Raw genomic sequence first — 16,522 nt, 5'->3', positions numbered from 1 at the left:
TAGTTTGAAAGCTATTCAGATGAAAATATTGGATATTCATTCATTCAATTATCAAATATGGTATCTTCCACTTTTTATTATTTCGTGTCTTTCCAAATTATCTTTTCTAAACATGTAATTACTGACTTCAACAAGAAAATTAAGAAGTTTCCATGGATTTTATAAAATTAGAACATTGTCATGAAGAAAATGGGTCAAACATTCAAAAACAAAATTTTTGTAGTTTTCCATTAAGTAAAAATATTACCTACCATAGAGTCTCATGCATAATCACTCAAAATGTGTGTTCAATTGAGTTAAATTGGATTGCATTGAAGAAAACCACTTCTATATCACCACATTTCAGTTGGGCTATATTGAAAGAATGCTTGCTGGTGTTTTAATAGACCATTCTTTTTAATTGGCTGTCATTTACCAATTCTTTTTCTGTTATTTTATAGCATTTAAATTTTTTTTAAAGACAAGACTGTTAACTGAATTTCATATATCTCTTTATTCATTCTTTTCTCCTTAAGTTTTCAACAAAATGCAATGATTCCTCAAATAACTTTTATTTATGACTATCTCAGTTTTTAATATATTTTTGAAAGACTTTACCTTAAAAAAGGATTTTTTATCATTATTTTGAATTGTTGAATTTTGTAGGATGAAATTACCTTGCTAATAGTGATTATTCAGGTTTCAGGTCATAATTATAAAATTATAAAATTATAAAATTACCTTGGTTCTAATTCCCCTAGTAGCCACTTTATTATTTGTAGAACTAATCAATTCATTTTTATTGAAGGACACTCAAAATTACATACAAGTTCAGCACTCTGAGTTATAATTTTAAAAATCCCACATATTTTTAACATAAATATTAATTCATAAAGTACTATTTATTGGAAAAAAACCTTTGCTCTGGAGTGCCATCTTCATTACCCATTAAAAAATAATCAACTTATTTATGGCCTGTTTTCATTTTTCTGTTTAATTTGATCCTTTGTCTAGCTTTTTGCCAGTTAAATAATGTCTGATACATGGAAATGTGTATCAGCTTATCAATTTCAAATACTGTTGTGTAGTAACTTTGATTAGAACTGGTTGGACCTAGATAATATTGAGGGAGAACTGACATTTTTGAGTATCTTATGTAGCTGAAAATCTTGTGTACTTTCTGGTGTCAAGCTCTGTTTTAAGTTCTCTATAAGAAATAAATTCTTTAGTATTTATACTTCACATCTTAGTTTTATTCACTATCATTCTCAGTAATTCAAACTATAACCCAAAGAAGAAGAATTTGCATTCAGTACCACAATTGGGTTTTCCAAGCTGTCACACATCAGTGTAGACTCACAATTTCTGAAAACTATTGATGTAAACATAGATACACAAAAATTTTGCACACACATAACACACAAACTGCTGTAATTCAACTATAGCACAACATCAATCTAGGAATGACACAAGTCTCTTTCAATAAGAACAAAATCAGTTCCTTAAGTGATTTATTTGTGGTAATGAATGCAAATTCTTCTTCTTTGGGTTATAGTTTGAATTACTGAGAATGGTTACTGAACTAATATTCACCCATTTCTAACTCTCAACTTAAAAAGCACCTTCCTGAGTTTCATTCATATGGAATGCTTCTACTAAAATCATCCCTTGGCCCCAGGGTATATACATCCTTTTTAAAATATGAGAGCATAAGTCTATTTGTTAAAAGGAAATGTTATTTGTCTTTTTACTGCATAGCACACAAGGCAAGTTTGCATATTTTAAAAGAATTTTTTGCTAAATATATAGGAAGAACAAAGATAAATGAATAATGTAGAAGAGGCATTAAAAGCTAGACAAGCTTAGGAAAGGGGAAAAAAAAAAGTTTCTGCTCCTGTAACACTTAAATGGCTTCCCAGTCCCCAAAGCACCAGTTTATTCCCTAGGAATGTTACACTCCAGCCTCAAAGGACTAGAGCCACTTTGCAGGCAATTTACCTGGCTTAAGGCCCTTCTGCCTCCCTGGTTTTCTCCACAAGGTAAGAGGTGTCTTTTCTGCAGGGAGCTGGTCAATTGCCCAGCTTGTTCTCTCCAGAACAACTGTAAAAAGCAAACATTCCAATCCTGCTCTTGACCTAGGGTACTCCCACTCAATTCCTGTTTCTCTGTGATTGGCAGACCTACAAGTTTGACAAGAAGAGCCACACTTGTCTACAGCAGTAAGAGGCTTCTTCTCTTAATTTTATACGACAGAGATGGGGGTGGGTTATAATAGGTAGCTCAGAGTCTGTATCTCAACTCCCAGCTATATAGGAGAACAGGTTTTTCCAATTCACTAGGAATAGCTAGGACCTGGGGAACTGATATGATCAATTTAATTTCACGAGACTAACTGATAATCTTTAATAGCAACTGTATAATTTAAATTGGGAAAAACAATAAACTATGGGATCAAAATGACCATAGTGACACACTATTCACAGCAGTTACACAAGCAACGATGTTTAGAAAAAGTAATGTCTTTACAACATGTTGTCGGATTTTTAGGATATACAGTTTAAAGCTTCTGACCTTCATGTACAGACAAAATCAATATGCTCTTATTCGTCCAAAACACTAATTATACAGAACAAGCAATTATAATAAATGGTCAGATTTATGTTCTATTTCCTTTGTAGGTGATAAAAACATTAAGATATTTCTCATCACTTTTTAGCAAAATATATATACCTAATTTTTATTTTTTTCAATTAGCAGTATCACAGAAAGGGAGTCCACTGATAGCAAAATTACAAATTTATTCCAGGCTGCTGACTGGTATAAAGGAATAGAAAAAATTGTCAATTACCCAACTCATTATCTCAGTATATGACAGCCAAACCAAATAATCCCTGTCCCCAGTGAACATTCTGAACTGAATTGTTGAGATAACAACCCTGCTGATCCAATAAAAAAAAAAATGAGGATATAAACATTTCTATATTTGTTTCATTAATTCATTAATTCATACACCTCCAAACTGTTCATCCTGGGTTTTCAGAATAATTATCACAATAAAAAAATCATAAGAGCTAGCATTTATTGGCCACTGAATATGAGCCAGGCAGTGTGGCTAAGTTCCTTCTATGCGTTCTCATTTAATTTTACAAGTCTATGAGGCAGGCACTAACATACCTGGCACACAATGGCACCTTCAGTTCCCAAATATCTCTTTAACTTTATCTCTGTAAATAGCTTTGCACATATATTACTCAAATAAAATCTTCTATGTATGATATGTGGGTTCTTTTTGGCTCAGTGTTTTTTCTTTCTCTCAAAAGCAAATGAATTTCCTTTTAGTCAACTTTTCCACAATTTTCTGATTCTCATATTCTTTCCTTTATTCTGATTGCTATCTTGAGTACAATGTCTGTCCCTAATGTTGAACAACGTTGACAGTCATGAATTTATATGTGATATTCAGAATGTTGCATAAAACTTTATTCTTTTATATTTCACAGAATTGCTATTTCTGCTACTGCTACCATTTAAAAAAATCAAACAACAAGCTTTGTATAATAATATCTAGTTGTGGTACAGTTTTGCATATTTATATAAAGACATGAAATATGCAGATGTATGGTCTGCAAATGGTTACTTGTTTAAAAGATATTTAGAGCTGGTTAGGAATGAGCCATGGAGGAATAGTTTCCCTACATGTAAAAGGACACCCAGGCAGAGAGAATCCCATTTTATTAAAATTAATGTGTAACAGATGGCTGTTAAATATCCAAACAAGTTCTTAATAGGATGCTTTCAAAAATGATACAATTGAAGTTGTATACCTTCTTCAACCTGTTGGAAAGTGATCACCTTTCAGGTATTCCTTAGTTTAATGGAATGTCATAAAAGGTTAGAAAATGTGTGTTCAAAATGTGATAGCCCAGAATTCAAATACTGATCTTAATGAACAGACTGTGGTATGAGGGGAAAAAATCTTTTTTAATCTTTCTAATTGCAAATGTAAGACAATAGTGAATTTATTTTCTATTTAATATCCTTAATCTGTTTCAGGTGAATAAGGTGTGTTGCTATTATTTTCATTGAAAATAATTTTTCTTCTTCATTAGGTCTTTGATTGTTTGATCTTTTTGGTGAAGTCCATCATAAAGGTAAATTGTTTTTAGAGAAACACATTAAAAGTTAATTGTATAACAGAAGATCTCTTAGACTTTCTGCTTTGATTGGAGAAACAGTCAAAGCTCCATAATAGTTGGATATTTATTCAATCACCCACATTCTAGGGACTCTTAAATATTGCTTCTGTTTAGTATCATAATCTCAGATTAAAGAGGTGGAAATCTTGTTATAAATACTAAATCTGTTAATATTAAAACTAACCAATGTATGAAGAATCTTGGAAAACTATAAGGTGTCTAAGTTATCAAAAAAGTGTAATCTGTTCACAACTGATAAAGAATTCCATATCAAATTAATAAAATAACTGAGACCCTGATAATACAATCAAATACACAGGCTCACTTATTTTTAGTGAAAGCTCACTATATCACTAATTATTTAAATATCAGTTACATTCTTTTCATGCCCTCAGCTGTTTTTGATGCCACTGTATCATATTCCAACATTTACATCTTATGTTAAAATGTAACTAAGCAGCATCATTAAGGTTTTTGTTTGGGTTGAAAACCACTGACGATCTTCAAGTACATTTCATTCTCAGGAACTATAGTTCAGTAATATCATGGAGAGAAGTTTCTCTTATGAAATTAAAGAAAAAAGGTTTGAATATGAGGAAAATATAAAGGTATTAAGGAGAGGGAAGGTAATACAGCAGGAGCTAAAAAATAAATACATGAACACAGAGTGGTAACTTGTTGCCACTTATGAAGGAGAGTGACTCATAAACACGTGTATGAAACTGCTGAGATCTTTGCTTAATGACATATCCTTACATTTTGGGCATTTAAAAGCTGTCTATCTCCTTATATCTCCAGGATTCCTGAAGACTCACCATGAGAGCATTACAGCACATTAGTAACACCATGGAGCACAGATTTTGTTTAATTTGTAATGAGAAGAGACCCTTAACAGGAACCACATCAAGTCTTTCCGGTAATCACGGAAGCAAGCAAAGTAATTAAAAATCTTTAATTGGATGATATATACGATGTAGTAGTATTATCTTTTTTTTTTTTTTAACATTTGTATCTAAATTTATCTCACCAGGACTAATATCATGCCAGTATTTATGAAAGGATTTACTTTCACAATAAGTAGTTGAAAAACATGCTCAACAACTTCTAGAACATACTTAATTGAACTCAATCATTCTTGTATTATAAAACCTGAAAGTATGTGAAATGCTTTGGGTGGTATGGGAAGATAAAAATGAAAAATATATATAACTAAATCACTGCTTTTTCTTATTTGTGCCTTATAAAGGTATTTGGTGAGAACTCCAAATACACCAGAGTCTGTGGTATGTCGGCATTAAATGATAAACCGAACAATACACTATGCTGGTGTTCTAAAGTTTTGACTGATCAAGTATCTATTATAAGAATAAGTTATAAAGCATTTCATAGGGAAGGAAGCATACATAATTTCTCTTATTAATATGAAAAAAGCAAAGGCAACCAAATTTCTGGTTTTAAAAATAAGTTAAAAAATTGCATTCAGGCCCTCCCGGGTGGCGCAGCGGGTTAGAGCACTGCACTGAGAAGCTAAGGCCACTTCCGCATGAGTTCGACTCCCGCTTGCCCCGGAGGAGACCACATGGCGTGGCAGACCTCTCCTGACCCGCCCGCTGCTCCCCTCAGCAGTGTACTTCTCAGTCAACCTGTTCTGCTCCCCGCTCTGTCTCTGGTGAAGCCTCTCGCCGCCCCTGCACCTCTGGCCTGTACCCCAGTTCTGTATGCATAAATAAATAAATCTTTAAAAAAATCATTTAAAAAAAAATTGCATTCAATGAAATCAAAGCCAAGCATAATACTGTATGATTTCAAAATATAAGGGAATAGAGATAGCATCTGACACATAGTAAGTGCTTAATAACTATCTAATCAAAGTAATAATCCAGATAAGAAAGGAAAAAATGTATTTGGCCAAAACTTTAGAATCCTTTTTCTTGACAAGTATAGAAATTGTGAAATCAGAACCATAGGAAACAATGTATGTCCAAACTTAACTGGTTCTGCAGTAGGAATATTTGCATAATAAAAGCAACACAGTGTTTAATGTAAACAACTTCTGAATAAACCTTCACAAACAGCATAGAAGATAAACTTCAGTTACTGAAAAGAAAGTGATGTATCTTGGAAATATACTTTTAGGCAAAGACTCCAATCATTTCACTCCCAAATACTTGTTTGGTATGTGTAAATGTTTAAGTGACAGATGTTTTGAATTAGAATGGGGATGCAAAGAACTGTAAGAAATGAATAGGCACTGAAATATTCAACTCATAAAATTTTGACTACTGCTTAACTTTCAGAGACACAAAAAAGAGCAAGAAGATTATTAGAATTTATGAAAATAGTTTATAAAATTAAACATAAATAGGAGGATTTAAAAAAAGCACTCTACACTTTTTGATTATTTTATCCAAAAGATGTTTTGACTATAAAATAGCTATTATAATATTTTAAAATAAAGATACATTGCAAGTATTTCAGAAAATATATAGAGAAAAATGCATAAAATAGTTTTTGATTCCATAAATCAAAGATCACTTTTGTTAAAATTTGAGTCTGTTTTTGTTTTTTTTTTAAGATTTATTTATTTGTGCATACAGAACTGGGGTACAGGCCAGAGGCTCAGGGGCGGTGAGAGGCTTCACCAGAGACAGAGCAGGGAACAGAACAGGCAGATCGACAAGTACACTGCTGAGGGGAGCAGTGGGCGGGTCAGGAGATGTCTGCCACACCACGTGGTCACCTCTGGGGCAGGCGGGAATTGAACTCATGCAGAAGCAGCTTTAGATTCTCAGTGCTGTGCTTTAACCTGCTGCGCCACCAGGGAGGGCCGAAAATTTGAGTCTGTTTTTTAATAGTGAAACATTTAAGGAAATTTTGTTTTCCCCAAAGTATTATACTTGTACAATTATTGACATCAGATTAACTCAAAATATTTTCTTCTTTTGCTGAACTTTTAATTTTAATGGGTATGTATTATTATTTTTTGATAGAGAAAACGATTTAGCTATGACTCCTTGGAACATTTAACCTGTAGAGCAAAATTATGCTATCATTCATTCAACAGGACTCAATATACTGGTATCCAAGGTTACTGTTTTTATTTATAAACACTTTTGCTTATAAAGAGTATGTAATGGCAGGAAAAACCCTCCCAGTGTAATGTGAATGAGATGGCTTGAATTCTTACCCAAATGTTCTCTGTTCACAGGGAGTTCTTATCTTTAAATATGTATCTTTCAAAACTCGGACATACAAAATATTTCCTAGCCAGGAAGACTTCAAATTGTTAAAGGGAAAGATGACCTAAAGGAACTCTGCAGAGTTTTGTGGATTCCACCTCCCACTCCAGGTTTCTGGACTCTACCCCCTACTCCAGTGATTGGAAACAACAACTCCCAGCAGTACCAGGGAGAGAACTGCAAGGACCCAAGGGCTAAGCAGACATTCTGGGACTTTGGGGGATTGAGGGGGCACCATTTGCTACAGTGGATGCTTGCTGGGTCTGTGGGGCCTCACCTGTGCGCTTAAAATTCAGTTGCACTGCAGACACACACGAGTCAGTATGGGCTTAATTACAAAAGGGGAAATGAAAAGGAAACAACCCAGGGAAAGGAAGAGGGATACAAAGTAACTAGAATATCACACCTGGGGCAGACTTGGAGCTCTGGTAACAATAGAACTGAAAGCTCCACAAACTAACTGAAAGCCCCTAGTCTCCCTGTCCCAAGAGCCGTTTTCCCAGTGAGCGTCTACCATAGCAAATGGTGTCCCCTTTATCCCCCGAAGTCCCAGAAAGCCTGCTTAGCTCTGCCCGTGGGTCCTCGTAGTTCTTTCCCTGGTACTGCTGGGAGTTGTAGTTTCCAATCACTGGAGTAGGGGGTAGAGTCCAGAAAGCTGGAGTAGGGGATGTAGTCCAAAAGGCTCTGAAGAGTTCCTTTAGGACACCCCTCCCCTTAACAAAATGACTATCCAACTCAGTTTTGATTGTTATTAAATAGCTACACTATTCTTTCAATGTACCAGATGATTTCTTTTTTAATTAAAATATTGTGGTGGCATGGAAAGGTTATGCATGTGTGACAGGCAAAACACTTCCCAGGTATGGTGTGTATATTTTGGACCCTCCCTGGTGGCACAATGGGGTAAGACACAGCACTGCAAGCTAGCCACAATCTTTTCAGCTTCAGCACAAGTTAGATCCTGGCTCAGGAGATGATCCACAAGGCGGAACATTCTTGCCCGCTGCTCCCCTCAGCTGTGTACTTCCTTCATCTATCTGCCTGTTCTGCTCCCCACTCTGTCTCTGGTGACTCCTCTTACTGTCCCTGCCCTTCTGGCCTGTATCCCAGTTCTGTATGTATAAATAAATAAATAATAATAAAAAGTGTATATTCTTACATCAAATCATCTACGTTCCTGTTAGATTACACTATCAGAATTTATCATCAGATACTGTTTTTTTACCCTTATTTACATTAATCCTTATACTTATTTACAACTTACTCTTCTCATGCCCCCCTACCCTCCACAAATCTGTGTTTGAGATAAAAAAGAAAGAAGCAACTTTAAAGTATTGGTAGGCTCAATATAAGGTTTTGCAGTGTACAATGAGCAGTAACTTAAAAAGTAAGTCTATGAATGCCTAACTCTTTTATTCATTCCATTATTTTCTGAAGTAATTAAGTGGTCTAAGAGTTTAGATAAAAATTTGTAAAAATGGAGTAAAACTCCACAGATATTAAAAGTATCCTGTTTCACAGTTAATCAAAAGGTCAGGGTGCCTTTTGTACTAAACAAGTCTCATCAGAGTAGTTCATTAACACAATTAGATAAAATGCATTCTCAGTTTCAGCTATCTATTCATTTTAAGGCTCTTTCAGCCTTGCTTAATCAAATTTAACATAGGAGACTTTTCCTGGCCACATAATCAACATGTAAATTAAAATGCACAGGGCTCTCCAAAGAATAAAAAGTTAATTATTTAATCGTTTCTCTCCCCCCCCATGTATTGGGTTGAGAATACTTAATTAAAGAGAAAAAAAGTAAATATATCTTTACCATGTTTCTCTTGTATGAAAATGTCTGTAATTTATACTAAAAAAAAACACAGAATACTGAAGTTACTACCCATTTTCATAGGTATTTAAATTAATCAAAGACTCATTTTGATTGGAGAATTTAGTTCATGGTGACAAGTGTTTTCACAAAACATGGAGAGAGTTTTAAATTACATTGAAACTATTAAAATGGCCATGCATTTATCAAATAGTTTACTTTTTTGAAAACTAAAAACATTGCTGAAACAAACTGAGCTTATCAAAGAAACAAACTGAAAGTTCATTTGACATTTTAATAAGACTTTAATTTGCCACCTATTGAATTTTATGATGAAGTGAGCACAAAATGTGTCTATTGATTTTCTATGCAATTTCTATTTGCACAAGATTATGATGAATAAATTTTCTAGTCTCATTTTTCTGAATTCTGCATATTCTCAAAAATTTAAATGTTGAATCCAGACAACTGCTTGCTCTTCTCTGCAGTTCTGAGAATCCTAAACAGTATAATTTTATTTTTTTCATGAGAAACTCTTTGGCTGCTTATTTCTCTCTTGAGTGTGACTGGTATCATTTAAGTCAGTGAAAATTCACTTAATATTGCATTCATTTATCCCTCACTATAGAGATAATGTTGTTACCTTCAGTGCTGCCAAACAGTAAGAATATCCTACTAGCATTTTATATAAATTTTAGAGATAAATTCTATGCCAGTATTTCAGAAATGTCTTCAGAGATCCCCAGGATATTGTGGTATACCCATTCCCTTCCATAGTACTTCTCAGAAAAAGATGCCATATATTGGCATATGGAATGTTTAGTTTTCGAGATGACACATACATTTTGATACTCGAACATTCCAAGTACTGTCAGTATTAACAAATCAGGATCTTGAATAATATTTATTCAATGATCACTTAATATATTTGTGTGACTTGCTGTTTTGGAAAAGTGTATATGAAGGTTAGTGAGACTTGATCTTGCCCTTGTAAAATTTATGATTGAAGTAGAAACAAAAATAGACTATGATAAGGGGATTCATGTTGAAATGGTGGCAGCTGAAAAGTTTCAGATTTTAAGTTCAGTAATAAAGGTTAGCAAGAGAATATTAATCTATACATATTAGTGGTATGCATATTTTAGGCCATAGCTGTTCCTAAGAGATAAAATAATCCTATCATACAGTTAAAATATCTATGTGTTTGTGTACCTAAGTTGTGTGTGCATTTTGATGTGTAGCTGTTTCTTCATATTTAATAAAATGTAGCTTGTGGATATTCTGAAATATAGCAGAACACAGCTATGTTACTAAATGAAAATCTTTAGCAAACACTTATATACTTGTACTATTTATTCCCAATGACTGCCTATGATTATTTTCACTTGATCTTCCTATGCTTTTTCATTATTATAAGACTATCAGGCAGAAGTACAAAGAATAACGTTGCTTGCACAAGGTCTCACAAGTAATAAACTTAGGAAGTGGTTTTTGGAGTAGAAAATCAATTTTCATTAAAAAGCATCAAAAAGACAAACAGTAAATAGTAAACAACCTGGAAATAATGTTTGGTTGTGCATACTAGAGTCTGTGAATGTTTTCAAAAGAATGTAAACAGACAAGAGAATGCCCTAGAAAGTATTGTGAAATTTCAGATTAACACTGAAGTATGTGGCTTTTTGTTATTGTTTATCATATGTACTTATAAATATTCATGCATTTTTCAATTACACACAGAAACAGCAGGCGCCATGAAAAATAGTTGGGGTGTTTGTTGGTAGCTGACCTAACAGAGGCATGCTAGAGTAGGGAGAGGACATTTCTCAGTGGTTCTTTTTCCAGTCCATGCTTAAAATAGTATATGTAGATGATATACTGATTGACACGAAATTTCCTTTTGTTCATTCCATATTTAACAATTAGGTCTGGAGAGGGATAGTTGCTATCAGGTGTTAATATGAGCCTCCAAATTTTCAGAACCACTGGCTCAGGAGTTAATTACTCAAACTTTCCAATTGTACAAGATTCATATAAAAGCCATGGCTTTGCATTATTTACCCAAATAAACAACATTCTTTAGAAGAAAACAGACAGTTTTACTAATGAAAAATGTAAATTCTAGGCTCATGTGTTATTCATGAATGCTCTGATACCACAATTGTTATTTTCGAGTGTTTAGCTACTGTGAAAAGTATCTTCAGCAATGATGCTGGCTGTTGACTGCTGAATGTCAGAAATAATGATCTAGCTACACTGTCATCTTTGTTGGATGAGGTCTATTATGTGTCACATTTAGAAGAATATTTGTGTTGCTGAATGATTTTAAGCTAATTATCTATTACTGCTTCTATTTCACAAAGTGTAATGGTAATCATACAAAAAGTTTACTGCTGATACTGTTAAGTAGAATTTAATACATCATATTTGCAAAGTAAACTAAAATTGACATTTATCAATCTGTCTATATTATTATTCAAATATGGACATATATAAAGGTTTCACTTGGTCTAAAAATAACAGTTCAGATTCAATGGTAATATTTTATTTTGCTACTGTTATTGTGTTATTTTCACATGAAAAACTTACTGTAAACAATATGAAGTAGCAATGGTCTTATGAAAAACATCGTGGCTACTTTGATGTCTTTCTAGTGTTGGCTACATGGTATATTCATACTGTGATCCATTCTCAGATTAGCTTGTTTTAAACATTTTTAAAGACTTCTGATGATATCTGTTTAAAATGCTTAACCAGTAAGATATATGTATATTAAAATTTTCTTGTAATTTTCTATTACAGAGATCACAAAATTTTAAATCTATTTTTTGATTAGTTGCCTTTCAAAATGGTAACATATGAAGGAAGGATACCAAGTATGGGAGGTAGGGTAGGTATGCTTATGTTGAAATAGGAAATGCAATGGGATGTTTGTATTTTCTTTTTTTATTTAATTATTAAGTCAATTTCTTTTAATTGTACCATTTAAACCAATTGTAATATTGGTTTATATGACTATATATAATTTCAGGGTATATATTTGCCCTTGTTAAGATATGTATTACCATGAAACACCCATAACCACAGAACCCAGAATCCCGTTTTCCTCTCCGTTTCCAACAAACCAAAAAATGACTTTAGTTGAGGAAGAAAATAGTGTTAATGGAGCAAAATGAAGTTGTAGTTGTACTGATGTAAAGAGAAAGAGTAGAATATGAGGAAAATGTAACTGTTTTAGCTTGGGCCAATTCAACATGAATTTTAAATGGTGATGATAAAAATAAGAATGCTTTCTTTGCATAACAGGATTTTTTGAGAACTATTATTTGATGTCATGGACATATTACCTAATGATGTTCTCCTACTAAAGCTTTGTTGTCTCTTTGAAAAAAATGCCTTTCAATTATTTTTTGAGAATTCAAATTTTACACACTGTAAATAAACAGAAATCTATCCACTGCAGCAACACCCCCATACTTTCCATTTAACAGCCCCACTGCTAATAATCATTCCTATGATAACAGTTGAAGAACCTTCTTGTTGACTCTGGAGAATAAAAGAAAGACAATTTCCTTGACAAGAGCTCCATCTCTGAACATATGCAAAAACTGCCAGTGATATTTGAATAGCAGGTATGTCAAGTATTCATTTATTCAATTCAAGCACATATTGGGCATTCATGTATTCTAGAAATTCTTCTATGCCCTAGAAATAAGCAATTTTTGCTACTCTGAAGTGACACCTTCACAGAGAAAGACACATAAACTACTATTCAATGCAAAGAACTTTCTAGTAGAATTAAGTACAAACACCATGAGAACACAGGACCATGCACAATTAATTTTGCCTAGACCTTGTAGATCACCACTGACTTCGATTTTGTGCACCACAATGTGACCAAACTTAAAATATTTTTTACTTTCTTACTCAATTGCTCTCGACTTGTTCTATGGAATCATTGCCCTCTCTAGTCCTTGACTATTCAATAGCCCTCTTCTTGCAGTTTTCAGGTGAATTTTATAGGGACTAAATCTGAGAGGAGAAAGCATACATTATACAAAAAAAAAAAAGAAGAAGAAGAAGAAGAAGGATGTCAACTGTATATAAAATAAAAAGTTAAAAATGTTTATGACTTCCATCACTCTTCAGTTATATATTCTTCATGTCATTTTCCCAGGAACCTGCATAAAAACTGACTCTGGCTTAATCTCAGGATATAATGTGTTGGCTGGAGATGATAGAGGACTATCCAAGAAACAAATGAATATAGTATAAAGTATTCTAGTATAATTCATATTCAAATTTCCCTAAACTTAACTCATTTAATAAGTTACTGCAAAACTTATTCAATATAACTATAAGCATTTTACTTTTTTGAGCAACATTTGTTTACAACATTGCCTCCACAAATGTGAATTATCATACCCTACCTACCCCCAGAGAACCCATACCTCTGTATCGTACACAACCTTTCTAACTTTTCCCCATCCCATTCCTCCCTTTCTACTAGCCTCAATCCTGCAGTCATACTTGAAGATTTTGTTTTGGTTTAGCTTTGTTAATTTGGTATTTACCTTTATCTCTGGCTCATTTCACTTAACAAATCCCTTCAGTCCATTCCAATAACTTTGATTGCTGTGTACATGTTTATGATGCTCAGATGTATTTCCAACTGAACTTGACTGTGACCTACTATACATCACTGCTTCAATCTTTCAGATACCTCATAGCAATGTATTTAAAACAGGTATCATACTTTATAGTAATTCATCAATTGTCAGTTGCTGGGTCAGTAATGATACTAGTGTCAGAATACTATACTCTTCCTTGCAGTATAGGTGATACAACGCAGCCCCTTTGAATGTCTTTACGCCAGAGACTCAATTTCTCCAAACTTAATGTTCCCACATTGGGAAAAAAAAAATTCCCACATAAAGTAAATGTAAATTTGACTTAACAGTACAGATATTATTTGTCTTTAAAATTTTTAAGATACTATTAAATCTGTAGAAAATCCAATCAAGTATCATAAAAAGTATTATTTAGGTTAGGGTCATTCTATCAGTTAAATTATTGCCTGTAAGACAGCAGGTAGAACCAGAAAAAATAGTTTACTAGAATGAGTTATATTGTCATTTATATAATGAGGAATTTATAATTTACTCGTACTTTTTGATTTGTCATTATTTAGAATAAAACTCAATTTATTAAAACCAAATGTTGGAATGTGTTTTGTATGTGCACAATATTAAGATCACAAGCAACTGTTCGAACTTGTAAACTGAAGTAAGTTTGAAAATCAACTGGAAACACAATGCTAATGGACTGTGGTATTATGTTCATGTTGATTATTCTTATTCATCAGTTTGTCAGAATGTTAGGTCATGAAAAATAGTCAATTAATAGTGACATAAAAACATAATAATCCATGTTTTCAAAACCTGTTTTTTCTTAAACACTAAAACTACATTGGGTATTATTATCATGCCTAATTTAATGCATTAGTTGAGGGAAGTCACTTTATATAATGTTCAGGAAATGAATATTCTGTGGCAATAACAAAGGAAAGAGAACAAGAGAATGTTTATTAAAAAATTCTAAATAGGCCCTCCCTGGTGGCGCAGTGGGTTAAAGCACTGCACTAAGAAGCGTAAGCCACTTCGCAAGAGTTCGATCCCCACCTGCCCCGGAGGAGCTCCACATGGCGTGGCAAACCTCTCCTGGCCCGCCCGCTGCTCCCCTCAGCAGTGTACTTCTTCGATCTGCCTGTTCTGCTTCCCACTCTGTCTCTGGTGAATCCTCTCACCCTCCGCATCTCTGGCCTGTACCCCAGTTCTGTATGAATAAATAAATCTTTAAAAAAAAATTCTAAATAATCACATTGATGTCACCATAGAAACAAATTCAAGTCAATATTTATGTACTATTGAGTTGCCTGGACTTAGTAATAACATGTAAAGATAAAAGAAGAGACAGTCTCTTCACTTTGTCTTTAAAAGATAATTTTGTCATTAGTTATATAAAAGACCTATTGTTTAGAACTAAACTTATAATGTATTTTACATCCCCCTACTCAAATTAAGTGGCAGCTTTATTGTGTGTATTAATACTTAAGAAGAAGATGTGCTGTAGAAAAGTTTATGTGTGTTTTAGGTCAAGGGCTCTTAAAGGGAAAGGCACGAGTTCTAAACATTTAACATGTGGCCAGAGTAAGTACAGTTCAATCACAGTGGGGTGAATAGCAAATGCGTACACATTAGAATCAGCATTCATTGGTAGGGAATATCAAGTACTTTATGTAAACAATTGGAAAACCTTACAGTTAGTCAAAACCGAAGCCACAAGTGAGTTATAAAGGTCTTTGCTCTCAAGTGAAATCAATTACAAGTTAGCTACACATCTGATGTATTTAGTTTTTCCAGATAGAAGTAAAATGACTTCATTTTCCTTTTTAAAAATCAGTGGAAAACTGCTTTTTTATGGTTTAATTGCTTATCAGTTCTTTGCAATCTTTCATTACTCTGAAACTCCTGTGAAAAGCTCTCTTTGCATTATTACGTCTTTTGAGCAAGTAATAAATCTCAAATCAGCATAAAATTTTACACATTGTTCTGTTATACAAACTTATTTACTCAGAGGTTTAAAGGGTCCCACATTCAGTGTTTTCCATGAAGCAGGTAAAATAGTTCAATCCTATTTTCAGTAATGAGTATGTACACTATTCTGAAATTCTCCTGGAATTAAGATTCACAATAGTTTTAAAAAAGTCATATGTAATATCATATGAATAAAAATTATTGGAATCATTTTTTAAGTTTTTGATTAAGCCAGGTATTTAATATGAAAAAGAAAATTCAAGTTTATAATGTGACTATAGGAAAGCAATTATCAAAAAGTGGTATGAAAAAAAAACTTCAAACTTTTCAAACTATGTCTTACAATTGGAATTAGACAGTAAGTTAGAGAGGTCATTTACTCTATTCTTACATCTAAGGAAATGAGTCTCCAATTACAATATACAAAATTATACATTTTCACTTATCTGAATTCTGAATTACTCTAAAGCTCAATTCCTTAATTTTCCCACTTTTGTGAGAAAGAAATTACAAATAATAGGGAAGATCATACATTTAAGGATGACTCTGGGGTACTTTAACATCCTAAAGCAATCTTCTTCAGTCATTTGAAAAAGATACAATTATCTTCAGTATGATTTTAGTGCTATCTCTTAACTACCTCCAAGCACGGAAACCCTACATTTACGGATGCTGTGTGCTATGGAATTTGCCATAGAA

This window comes from Condylura cristata, unplaced genomic scaffold (assembly GCF_000260355.1).
Source record: "Condylura cristata isolate star-nosed mole 26May11 unplaced genomic scaffold, ConCri1.0 scaffold00012, whole genome shotgun sequence".
Taxonomy (NCBI): Eukaryota; Metazoa; Chordata; class Mammalia; order Eulipotyphla; family Talpidae; genus Condylura; species Condylura cristata.
The sequence above is the reverse complement of the archived record's forward strand: the minus strand, read 5'-3'. Positions refer to the sequence as shown.